Genomic DNA, 12,705 nt, shown 5'->3' with positions numbered 1-12,705 from the left:
CTTCTGGCTGCCAGAGCACTCTGCTTGCTCATGTTGATCCTGCTATCAGCCAGCACTCCCAGATCCACTTCTGCAGAGCTTCTCTCCAGCCACTTGACTCCAGCTGTGTATTTGTGTCTGGCATGTCGGTTTCCCAGGTGCAACACCCAGCATTTTGCTTTGTTGAACTTCATATCGTTGCTAATCCCCTGGGGTTTCAGGGCTACTCTGTTGTGCTTGGCTTGCAGGTACTTCAGAATCACAGAATGGTGGAGCTTGGAAGAATCACAGAATTGTAGGGGTTGGAAGGGACCTCAAGAGATCATCAGGTCCAACCCCCTGCCAAAGCAGACTCCCTAGAGCAGATTGCCCAGGTAGGCATCCAGATGGGCCTTGAATATCTCCAGAGAAGGAGACTCCACAACCTCCCTGGGCAGCCTGTCCCAGTGCTCTGTCACTCTCACTGTGAAGAAGTTCTTTTGCATGTTGGTGCAGAACTTCCCATGCTCCATCTTGTGGCCATTGCCCCTTGTCCTGTCCCCACAAACCACTGAAAAGAGGTTGGCCAAATTCCACTGTCTCCCACACTTAAGATATTTGTAAACGTTAATAAGATCCCCTCTCAGTCTTCTCTTGTCCAGGCTGAACAGACCCAGGTCTCTCAGCATTTCCTCACAGGGAAGATGCTCCAGGCCCCATATCATCTTTGTGGCCCTCCGCTGGACTCTTTCCAGGAGATCCCTGTCTTTTTTGTACCAGGGTGCACAGAACCGGACACAGTACTCCAGGTGAGGCCTGACCAGGGCAGAGTAGAGGGGGAGAATCACTTCCCTTGACCTGCTGGCCATGCTCCTTTTAATGCACACCAGGATCCCATTGGCCCTCTTGGCCACCAGGGCACACTGCTGGCTCATGGCCAACCTGTCACCCACCAGGACCCCCAGATCCTTCTCCTCAGAGCTCTTCTCCAGCAGGTCATCCACCAGCCTATGCTGATATATGTGGTTGTTCTTTCCCACGTGCAGGACTCTACACTTGCTCTTGTTAAAGCTCATTTGGTTTCTTCCTGCCCAGTTCTCCAGCCTGTCCATGTCTCGCTGAATGGCAGCACAGTCTTCTGGCTTGTTGGCTACTCCTCCCAACTTTGTATCATTGGCATACTTGCTGAGGGTGGACACTATTCCCTCATCAAGGTCGTCGATGAAGGTGTTGAACAAGACCGGATCCAGCACCGACCCCTGGGGAACACTGCTAGTCACAGGTCTCCAACTGGACTCTGCGCTGCTGATCTGAGCTCGGCCAGTCAGCCAGTTCTCAACCCACCTTACTGTCCACTCATCTATTCCATACTTTGTCAGCTTTGGTAGCAGGATGTTGTGGGAGACGGTATCAAAAGCCTTGCTAAAGTCAAGGTAGATGACATCCGCTGCTCTCCCCAATCTACCCAGCTGGTGATGCCATCATAGAAGGCAACAAGGTTTGTGTCATGTGTCAAGTGGTGCCATGGATTTGTGTGCGTTGATCCCACTCAGTCACTCCTGAACCACTCCCTCATCAACTGGGGGGGGGGATTTCTCCATTTCCCAGACTCTTTCTTCTCCCTCCAGGGTCCAGGGGTCCCAGGGAGGAGTATGAAGCAAAGACTGAAGCGAAGAAGGCATTCACTATCTCCACATTCTCAGCATCCCCCATTACCAGGACACCCCCCTCATTAAGCAGGGGACCCACATTATCTCTAGTACTCCTTTTACTGTTTACGTACTTAAAACAAACAAACAAACAACAACAACAACAACAAAACCTTCTTCTTATCCTTTATCTCTTTTGCAAGCTTCATCTCCAGGTAACAGCAACAGGTACACAGATTCTTTGGATTGCCAGTGATAAATTCACTGTCTACAAAGAAAACTCAACAGCCAAAAGTATGAGTAACACAACCTGGCTATTAACGTGTTAAAAGGCACAAAGTCTCTATAGAGACTTCTGTTTCTCAGGGAGGCACTCGGTATGACCAAGTGTTCAAATCTTACCCAAAGGCGTCCCAATGGGGGGGGGGGGGGGTGAGGGGGAGAGAGAACAGAGGCTCAGCCCATCAGCTGGTGTCACGATGGTATCTTCTCTCACATCCCCTCTCTCTTAAGTCAATTTATATTATTTTCTATCTTTGAGGTGGAGCTTGAATAGCTCTAGTCAGACATATCTTGGTTATGATTGGTAAAAAGTTTTCTTGCTTTCATTTAAAGGTGTAGGTTCCAAGAAATTCAGAGTGCATGCTAAGTGAGGGGTGGTTGCACCATGGAGGCAGGGAGTTTTGGGGATGGAGGTGTGTTTTGGTGTTATAATGATATTATAATGAGCAAAGTTTACTAGAGTACCTCATTTTGTCAAAAACATGACAGATCGTTGGCTCAAGGGTAGCAAATATGCAATTTATTGGTCTCGGTGTGCACAAGAACAATCGGGTCTCCATCTGGTCACAGAGCTTAGCCACGGTGTCTCCACTCCGCTCTACACTCTGTACTGTTCCTTAGAGTCAGCACACCAGGTTCCCCCAGTGCGATAGCATCTAAGGCTGGAGACCTAGGGAACTTTTATATAGTGCAGTTATGCTCCACCCTGGAAGCTTCTTCAATGCTGTACATTTTCTTTAAAATGTGAATATCAGTTCAAGTCACCTTAGGCAATTATTCCACAGGGTGTTTAATGAAAAGTTGGATGTAGTACTTAGTGATGTGGTTTAGTGGGTAATATTGGTGGTAGGGGAATGGTTGGACTAGATAATCTTGGAGGTCTTTTCCAACCTTAATTATTCTATGATTCTATGATCATGTTTAGCAGTGGCTGTGGCACGTAAACCCCGCAGTCACTGCTTCTTGGGGGAAACTTAGAATATCCTTGCATATACTGTTGCTGTGGCTGTCACCCTGAGGTGAGCAGTTGTGGATCTTGCCCCACAGCTCAGAAGAGCTTTGATTTCTGAGGCATTTCACTTCTGTAACAGCTACATCCTCCCTGGATGACCCCACAGATTTAGGACAGTGCCTTTGCCACATTGAAGTCCAGAGTGACTGCTCATCTTCCGGCATGAGCCATGCCCACTCCCCAGCCACCTGCCTTGTGCCCTGCTGCCCTTTTGCAGCACAACCCAGCAGGCAGAGTCCTTCAGCCTCAAGGAAGGCTGCAGAGGCACCTGCCTCTTGTGTCTGCAGTGCTGGTGAGCCCAGGCATGTCTTTTCCCAGCATGTGCATGGGTGAAACACAGTCCCCTTCCTGCTCAGAAAGCTGCCTCCAGGCATGAAGATAACTGCTCCATCCGTGGGATAGCTGTTCTCTCTGGTGCTGCCTGTGGTGGGTCACGCTGGACTGGCTCAGGAGGACTCCATGACTGTGAAAAGTGCCCGGTCTGGCCTGGGAGCCCCAGAGCTGTGCCCCAAACTGAGCACTAGCATACAGGGGCTGGACAAACCCAGCTGCTGTGTTAATACAGTCCTGTGACATCATTTTCTGCAGCAAACTTTACTTAGCTTTCCCTGAAATGTTTCCTTCCCTGCCTCATTCACCTGCCCTTTCTGGAATTGCCATCTCAATCCCTGTTCACAGCTAAAGACTCAGCCCCATTATCATCCCCACTGCAACTCCATCCTCATCCCTATTCTCATCCCTATTCCCATCCCTGTCATCATCATGCTCCCCACTTCTGTTCATCTCTGTCCCTATCCAGACAGCTTCTTTCCTACCCTCTGGCTACTCCTGCAGATTGCTGTAACTGACTCCCAGGGATTTTGAGAAAGAGAGAAATACCTGATTAATCCCAGAGCAAGCTGTAATCACATGGCAATAACTACACGACTCGTGCTTATCTGAATGTGTAATCACAGCAATGAATAATACTCAGGGTTTAGCACCTTACCAATTAGCTTGGGAGAGGCTGCTGTTGGCTTTATGCAGCAGGTCTCATCCCTCTTGGGGTCAGGCTTTGCCTTGTGGGGACAAGGAGCCACTGTCCTTCCAGGACACAAGTGGAGTTAGCAGCTGCCTCCTCAGGGAGCCTGGCAATGACTGGGAAATTGTCCCATGTAATGCAGTGACTCCTGTCTTGTTGTGAGGTCCCCAGCTGCCTGTGCTCCAGGCAACAGCCATGCCCTGCTTGTTCCCTGTGTGCTTGTGGAGGACATGGAGGCAGGGCACTGTCCTCTGAATCCACTGTCCTTGATGATGGTTGTGGGGTGTCTGCATGGTGTGGAAACACTATGCTATGCCATGTTGTGCTGTGACAATGTGCCAGTGGGGACCCCAGGGAGATGCCCTGGTCCCTTGGCTAGCAAAGCTGCTGGCCATGCAGCCTCTTGTCTGCTTGCTGGCCTTTTCCACCCAGACTAGAAGGACAGAGTGCTTTGGTGCTGCAAGGAAGTGACAAACCGTGGTCATCCTGGCCAAAGCCAGTCCCCTGCAGGACCATCTCTGGCTGCAGACTCCAGGTGCTATCAATACTGGGTAGCAGAGATGGGGCCTCACCAGCCTTGATGCCTTTGGGCTCATGGACCCAAAGCGAGCTGGATGCCTCTCTACCATGGTCAAGTGACAAAGCAAAGACCTGGGAGTGGAAACCACTGCCATGAGCCATTATTGTACCATCCAAACTACTCCTTCACAAGTGCCAAGAGAGACAGACTAAGAACTCTGCCTGTGCAAATCCCTCACAAGGTGCAAAGAATCAACACTCTCTGCATCTTTATCTCCCTTTGACAGGGAAAAGAGACCCTCATCTGTTCAGCCTGTAGACCTCAGCACTCTTAGCATTCCCACTGACCTTCCATAAAGGCCGTGGACTAACTGCAGAGGATCCTATGCTGCTGCCTCTTCTGACCACTTGCAGACAGCCCTCTGGGTGTGTAATGACTCTGACACACTCCCTGCTGGCCAGACAGCTCTTCCCCTCACCTGGTCCCTGTCATGGTTGCCCCAAGGCTGATAGGACACAGACCAAACACATCAGCTAGTCCTTCCCAGGTAGAGCAAGACATAACATACACCAGAGACATGCACATCCCAGAGTGAGCATTGAATGGACACACAGTCCAAACTGAACACTGCCCTCAAGATAGGTAGTCCACTGCCTGTGTGCAAGCACATCCTGTGATGAGCACTGCCAGTGCATGTGCACAGTCTCTGGTGAGCACTGCCTGCATGTGTGCACACTTTGGCTGAGCCCTTGTTCACGTGTGCAGCCCTGCACGCTCTTGCTCCACAGTCAGTGTGTCCCTGTAGCTTGCTCAGCTCTCTAACATCATGATGGCAGTGGCAGCTGAGGTGGGGATGTATGCAGGCAGCTGCTTTCACCCTAGTCCTCTGTGGTGAGAGTCTGGGACTGTGGAGTCCTGTGGCTCAAGCACAGTCAGGGCACAAGGGCAGAAGACTGTGCCATGGCCAGGCTGGGGAAGGACATTCTTGCAGTCTGGCAGGCAGAGAATCATCCTCTGGAAATGTGCAGTGCCACCAAATTAAGGGCTTAATTAGCAGGCGTGTTTCCCTCAAGGAGCTGTCACCTCATTATCATAGAGAATGGTGATTAATCAGTGGGAAGGGGCAGGCGCTGCCAGCAGGACCCCAAGGAGACAGGCAGCAAGCACTTGTCCCCACTGCAAGGCAGGCCGTGTGTCCAACATGTCCACATCTGACACTGTCCTCTTCTGCCAGTCTCCAGGGCCCCCTCCACCCCAATCTAAGACAGATCTGCCCTGATCACATTGCTCCACTGGTCCTATTTGTCTCCTTGCTCCCTACAAGCTCCCCATTCCATGGGCAAAAGTTATCCATGATACAAACTTCTCTCCAGGTGGCTTTTCTGACTCAGTGATGTTGGGCTGCAGGAGGCCCATGGCACAGCACATGGGGGATGGTGCTGATGGCCCTTCCCTTCCCTTCCCTTCCCTTCCCTTCCCTTCCCTTCCCTTCCCTTCCCTTCCCTTCCCTTCCCTTCCCTTCCCTTCCCTTCCCTTCCCTTCCCTTCCCTTCCCTTCCCTTCCCTTCCCTTCCCTTCCCTTCCCTTCCCTTCCCTTCCCTTCCCTTCCCTTCCCTTCCCTTCCCTTCCCTTCCCTTCCCTTCCCTTCCCTTCCCTTCCCTTCCCTTCCCTTCCCTTCCCTTCCCTTCCCTTCCCTTTGTCCAGCACCATCTCTGTAGAAATACTCTTAAACATTTAGGTTCTCCAGTGCAACACAAAGTCTGTGCTATCACCAAGGAGAGTTTTCCAGGGTGCAGATGGGAAACTTGTGAGGCCATTTGCAGCCACTGAGGTGGACTCTGTGAAGTTAAATGTCCTTACCCATCTGTACTGCCTATATTAATCAGGTCCAAAACCATGGGGATATCCCCACTTGAGGCCTCAGCCTCTGAGATGGCAAAAATAGCAAGAGCATGCACACCCTTGGCCTTGCATTAGCTGTACAGCTGCAACAGCCAGATGAGCTGACAAGAGAGCCCTGAGAAAAAACAAGTCCTGCACAAAAATGTGCACACATGCTGTTCCTTTACACACACTAGGAGAACACCCCCTGCAAAAAAATAAAATAATAATAATAATAAAAAATGTACACAGGCACACACAGAGTAGTTGTGTATTTGCAAAACCAGAGATATGCACAAATCCAGTTGTGTACATACCCACATGCATTCGTGCATACACACACACACACACAAAATTTCTGTTTTCTGAAGTGGAAGGATATAAGCATAGGAACGCATATTGGCTAATACATGCCCACATATATGTCAAGGCCAACCTGGACCTGAACCTGCTGCCTATGGGTATCCTCGCCCAGTGTTCACATCTGAAGATGCCACACATTGGCCCTGACCTACGACACCTCCCTTGTGTGGGCTCACTGCCCTCTGGGGGCACAGATACGTGCCACAGCTGTATACCAGAGTGCCCTGACCCTGGGGCCACAGGGTGCTGCTGGAGGAGCTGGGCAGGCAGGGGCACAAGGCCAGCAGCAGTGTGGTGCTCTTTCCAGTCCCTCTCTGAAAGACTGCTGGGTCAAACCTGCACTGTGTTACAGCCCAGCGTGTGCTTGTGTGTGCTGGTGGGGTCTGGACAGGACACAGCAGCCTCCAGCCCAGAGCTCCCAGAGCCAGGATGGCCACTGTCAGCAAGGGTCTGACCAGGGCCTGCCTGTGGGTGCAGGGGGGCATGCGGTCAAGGCTGGTCCCTGGGCAACACCCTTCAGCTGAGGGTGGTCCATATGGTTACAGGGACGGGTACCCTCCCCAGGGGTCGTGGCTGCTCCTGCCTGTACAGCCTGGTCCGTAGGGAGGGGGTGATGGTCAAACTGCCTAGGCTACGCCACATCAGACTTTTCCCTTTGTCAAGGCAAGAGAGCTTCCAGGAGGCAGCACAAGCCCCAAGTGGAATACAACAGAGGGCAAGGCCCTGGGGCAAGGCATATAGGGAACAGAACAGGGGCCATGGAAGTAATGGAAAACAAGGTGCACACTCACCAAAGCATGACCATGCTTACCTAATGTGACACCTGCAGTTGCCTGGAGTTTCTTGGTGGAAGGTATGCAGCATAAACCCATCTGGATAGAGCTCCCGGCCATGCCAGGGTAGGTGGGCTAGGTGCAGGGTGTTGGGCTGTAGGAGGCTGCCTGAGCATGGTGCACTGTTGATGATTCTTGGGATGTCTGGTGGCCTGGTTGCAGGTCAGCATAACTCATGGGGCAGTGTTGCCAATGCAAAGCATAGTAGCACACCCAGCTCCGTGATCAGGAGCAAACAAGAGGGCTCGGAGCCACCTGCAGGAGGAATGCGGGCAGGTACCAAATATTATGTGGGCACTAACTACCACAGGGTCCAACAATGAGGCCATGGGGCACAGACAGAGAACCTCTCCTCGTCGGGGAGACCAGCATGTTTTTCCAGTGGGGACTGGAAGAGTCTGGCTGTTTTGTGAATCCTTGGAGTACAAAAAATGTGCACCTTAGTGATGCAAATACTACCCTAGAGGACATCCCTTACACAAGGAAGCTGCTTGGTGCCCTACTCAAAGGCCTGTTCCAGTTCTAGGAGGTGGTCTGCAATTTTGGGAGAAACACAAGGATTGGCATCCAGAGAAAGAGTCCACATGTGAACCTGGAAAGATGTCAAGGGAGAGTTCAGTGTGCCAAGGTAGCACCAAAGCTAGCACCTCATCAGGAAAAGAACTACCTAGGGTAGAGACTGGAGTAAGGACTGTGTCCAAAAGCTGTCAGCGTACCGACAGCTGTGATCTGTGTAAAGGGAAAGAGATAACACTGCCTTACAGCACAGAGAGCTGTAAATAAAGCTTTGATATGTCCCCTGTCTGTCTGATCCTAGGCACAGTGTTGTTGATGGTTAGTCATCCTAGTAAGAGAGTTCTTAAATCTTACCATAGTGTTTGTCTTGTGTAGAGGGTAATGTGAGGCACATGCCAGGATTTCCCATTCAACAGGTGTAATCCAGTCAGGTGCCTAAGAGACAGGGTGTTTGCCATGCAGCAGGCTGGGCTGGAAAAGGATCTGATAACACAGGACATTGTTGCAGAAGAGGTATCTTCACTAACAGGTGTTAGCCAGAGTCTCCTTGGCAGCAGGACCACAGGGACTGTGTCCAAAACTTAGCACAGGAAGTTTCCACGGGAGGATAATGATGCCAGTTGCTGTGCACAGGCTGTAGGTGGTGATGTTCTGGAGCTGGATCCCAGCAAGGCACAAGTAGCAAGGGCAGGAAATGTGGTAAGGTATATGATGTCTTGCATGCTCCTGTGACACAGTGGAACTGTGTGACGTGAGTTTTGAGAAACCATGGGCTGCAGCAAATGGCCAAGGACTGCCACCTCGCTCCCCCTCACCATATGCCTGTGCTCTCTGCCCAGGTAGATTACAGCCTGAATCAGGCACATGCACAATGGAATGCATGCACTCATCAAAGCCTCTGCTGTAGGAAACAGAGGGCTAGGCATAGGGTGCCCTTAGCAGTGTGCTCAGAGGCTGCTGCTGGCAGAGCCCAAGGCTTATCTGTGTCAGCTAGGAAGATCTGATGTTTCGGAGTCCCACAGCAGCTGCTCCTACACCATGAGCTCAGGGAAAAGAGACAGCTGCACCTTCTGCTTTCATCAGTGGTTGGAAAACACAAGACCTTATCCTGGATTTGTCCACCTTTGAGACCTGTTCCAGGACCTGCAGCTTTGGACTGAACATCCAGGAATGGCAACGAAGGGGAGAGGCTGCAAAGTGGGATCCAGCATGTGGGACATGGCACAGAGAAGGGGTCTTGGAAAAAATGCAGTTTATTCTATAAGCATCTATGTAGGACCCAGTGGAGAGGCAGAACCCTACTCAGAGATTCCAGGTGCAAGCATATCCCAAATGCAGCTATTGCACAAATGCCAGCAGTGTTGGTAGGCAAGCGCAGCCACTGAGCACTCACCTTGGGAAGGGCAATGTGGGGTTGAAGGCTGTACATCTGTGTCAGTATCTGGGCTGCTCTGCACCTGTGTTTGCAGAAATGACCCCAACAAGGAGTGGTAGTGCTGGGAAAAGGAGGTAGCAAGGCTGGGAGGTGAGCCTGGTGAGCTCTCAGCCAGCTGTCCCTCAACTGACAGGTCTCACCCTGTCTGTGGACAATGCTGCTGTGCCCGAGCACTGTGGTCAGCCACAGCCTCAGCCCAGAGCTCCAGGTGCTGGTCCAGGCCATGGCACTCCTTGCAGACAAGGACCCAGACCTTGAACTATGCTCACTGGTCAGAGGGATCTGGGGGCCAGCAGAGACCTAAGGCTTTGGCTGGGGTAGCCAATGCTGCTGAGGAGCCACACTGCAATCCTTTTGTATCATCTTAGATGATGGGTGAAGTATCATCTCCAGCCAGAGGTTTCAGCACTCCAACTCCAATGAGTCTCTGAGCATTGGGTTCAGCAGGAATCACCCTCAAGAAGGGCTGCAGAGAGCAGTTGTGAAACAGCACTGCGCAGTGAAGCAGGCTCATCAGCATTCTCTGTCTACTACATTTGCCCTGTCCTTGCCTGTGCTTAGCTGGAGCCAATTGCTCCTCTTCCTGGAGCCAGTCCCCAGGTACTCAGGGCATCTCAGGAGAAGTGGTGTCACTGTATGATGAGAGACACTTTGCTGGCATGTGAGCCAATGCAGCCTGAGCAGCTCATGCAGATGTTACTATGTGCTAGGGAGGTGATGGCTGCAATGCTCTGTTCAGCTGGACCAGTCAGTTGGGTGCAGTTCTCCATCATGTTTCTCTGTCCACTTCTCTCCTGGGAGGACTGAGCTTACAACACATCTCTGGGCTCCCTGCTAAGCTCTGTTTTTGCACTAACCACTGCCAGGGAGAAAGCCTCTTCAGGAACCACCCATTAATCCGCTGACCATGTCCTGACCTTCCCAGAGACTGGACTTAGATGGAGGCTGAAGGAGATGGCCAGCTCAAGCATGATCCCCTCTGTGGCCCTGACAGTCCTGGGAATGCTGCCTTCCCTGTGGCCCCACAGTGGCTCCCAGCTGGGCTCTGGCACAAGCTGGTGCCAGCTCTGCCCTTCTGCTTTTGTATGCAGCTCATAGTGTATTGCAGAGGAGCATGGGAGCAGCCACTGCTGCCACATCCTTCCCTCCAAAGGGCAGCAGCCCAGGGGACTTCAGCTGGCCTCCCACCTTCCTGCCATCTCCTGCTGTACCTTGGGCCACTTAGTGTGGGAAAGGGCAAGTGTGAAATGAGGGGGCACAAAGGGGAATGTTGAGCTGAGCTGTTCTATGGATGCTGGGCCCTGCTGCCCAACAGTTTGCACTTGTCAGGGCATGGGATCTCAGCAAAACACATGTACAGATGTCTTGACAGGGGAAAGGCAGTGCCCTGCATCATATGCAGCACAGTTCATGTGCTGAGTATAAGATTCACAGATATCATCTGCCTCTGCTGATGGAGTGATACCTCTGTCTTAAACATGGCAGAGCATCCCCATGTAGCCCACCTCAGTAGGTGGGCAAGAAGCAGAGTTCCCCAAGACCCTAAGTGAAGCCCCTAAGCTCTGCCTGGCTCTCTGCTTCTCAAGTCTTTCCATGGTCATGAGCCAGGAGCTACTTCCTTCTGTGCTATACCTCACTGACCAGAGGAATGCCTCCAGGGTCCCCTTAGCTCCTTTGCCAGATACGGTTTCCCAGCCTTGCTGGTGTTGGATGCCCTGGTATACCTGGGAGCAGGGATGGGCAACCCTGGCTGCCTTCCTTGTCTGCCCCTTCCCTGTCTCTCCTGGGTCGCCAGTGCACTATTTGCTATTCTCCTGGCTGCCAGACTGGAGGGACCAGATGGGCCCTGCCTCCGCCTGGCTCCTCACTCCTGCCTGGGAGACATTGCTTCCTGCTGCTTCCCACTCACCAGCATTTGCATTGCACTTATTCTCTGACCTTTGGAGAAACCAGCGCAGGCAGCAAGCTCAGTTCTACAGACCCAGGCTAGGACTCTAGGCAGCCCTCTTGTGCCTGGTGTCAGCTACCGGGGACCAGTGTACCCGTATTCCCCAAGAGCCAACTGTGTGTGCACCACCATCAACCTTCCCTATAGCAGAGCCCCCGCTTGGGACTCCTACTTAACCACGCCAGAGCCTGTCTGTCTGTGATCTGGCCCAACCTCATAGACTGCATTCTAGCAGATTGACCTGCCTGATATGCTCACCCAAGTGTTACCACACTTACGTTCCTCATTGGAAGGTGAGGCTCAGGAGTGACTGGCACAGGCCTATTGTGCATGTTTGTGTATGCAAGCTCATCCCTGCATGCACACAAACATGGGTCCTCTCCACAGGACTGCTCTGGGACTTCCTGAGCAGGCAGGAGGAGGGATGGCTTCCCTCTCTTTGGGCTTGCCTGGCTCTCAGGAATGGGCAAATTGCATGTACACAGGCATGGATTTCTCATCGTCTGTGCTCATGTACTGGCTGCTGCAGAGATACCCTGAGCTGAGCACACTTTTGGCTCTTCTTCCCTGAGCAACGTCTCTTCTCCCAGCTCATAGCAGCTCTATTTCACACTTGGCTTGTTTCAAGGGGTGCTGCCACATTCAGTATGTCAGATGCTATGCATTCTGAGCTGCCCCGTGTAACACAGTGGGGCTCAGGATTGGCCTGCTCCAGTGCAGCTGTGCCCTTCCTGGGGCTACTGGATAGAAGAAAGAGGTTCTGCCTCATACCACCTCATGAAAGCCTGTCCCTGGCCATTCAACTGCTCCCTGTGCCTTGCAATCAGGTTTGTCTCAATTGATTTCTGCCAGGACCTCTTCACAGGCCACTTGGACTGTATGGGGCTCCCAGGGCTGTGAGCCCCATACCACCCCACTGCCATGTGCCTAAGACTGGTCCCATCCCTATGACCCAACGAACAGTTCCCTCCTGTGCATATGGGAGCTGTTCTCAGTGCTGTGAGGCTGCAGAGCATATCACAGCTCCAGCTCTGAGCTGCTGCTGTGATCATCACAGTAATCTGAAAATGCCCGGAGTCATGGGACTGGGGGAATGTGTCAGCTGTGTGGGAACAGTGCGTTCTCGGCTCTCCAGGCTTGTGAAGGAAATCCGGGAAGTTTGCCTCCATGAGCTAAAAAATACCCAAAGAATTGCAACTAAACATCTCATGATCAAAACCAGGCCAAAGGCACAGACAGAGCCTGGACACTATTTCTGAGCCTCTGAGGTGGTAAAACTGCCCTGGGA

The sequence above is a fragment of the Aythya marila genome (assembly GCF_965140915.1).
Source record: "Aythya marila genome assembly, chromosome: 1".
Taxonomy (NCBI): domain Eukaryota; kingdom Metazoa; phylum Chordata; class Aves; order Anseriformes; family Anatidae; genus Aythya; species Aythya marila.
This window is presented reverse-complemented; position numbering follows the sequence as displayed.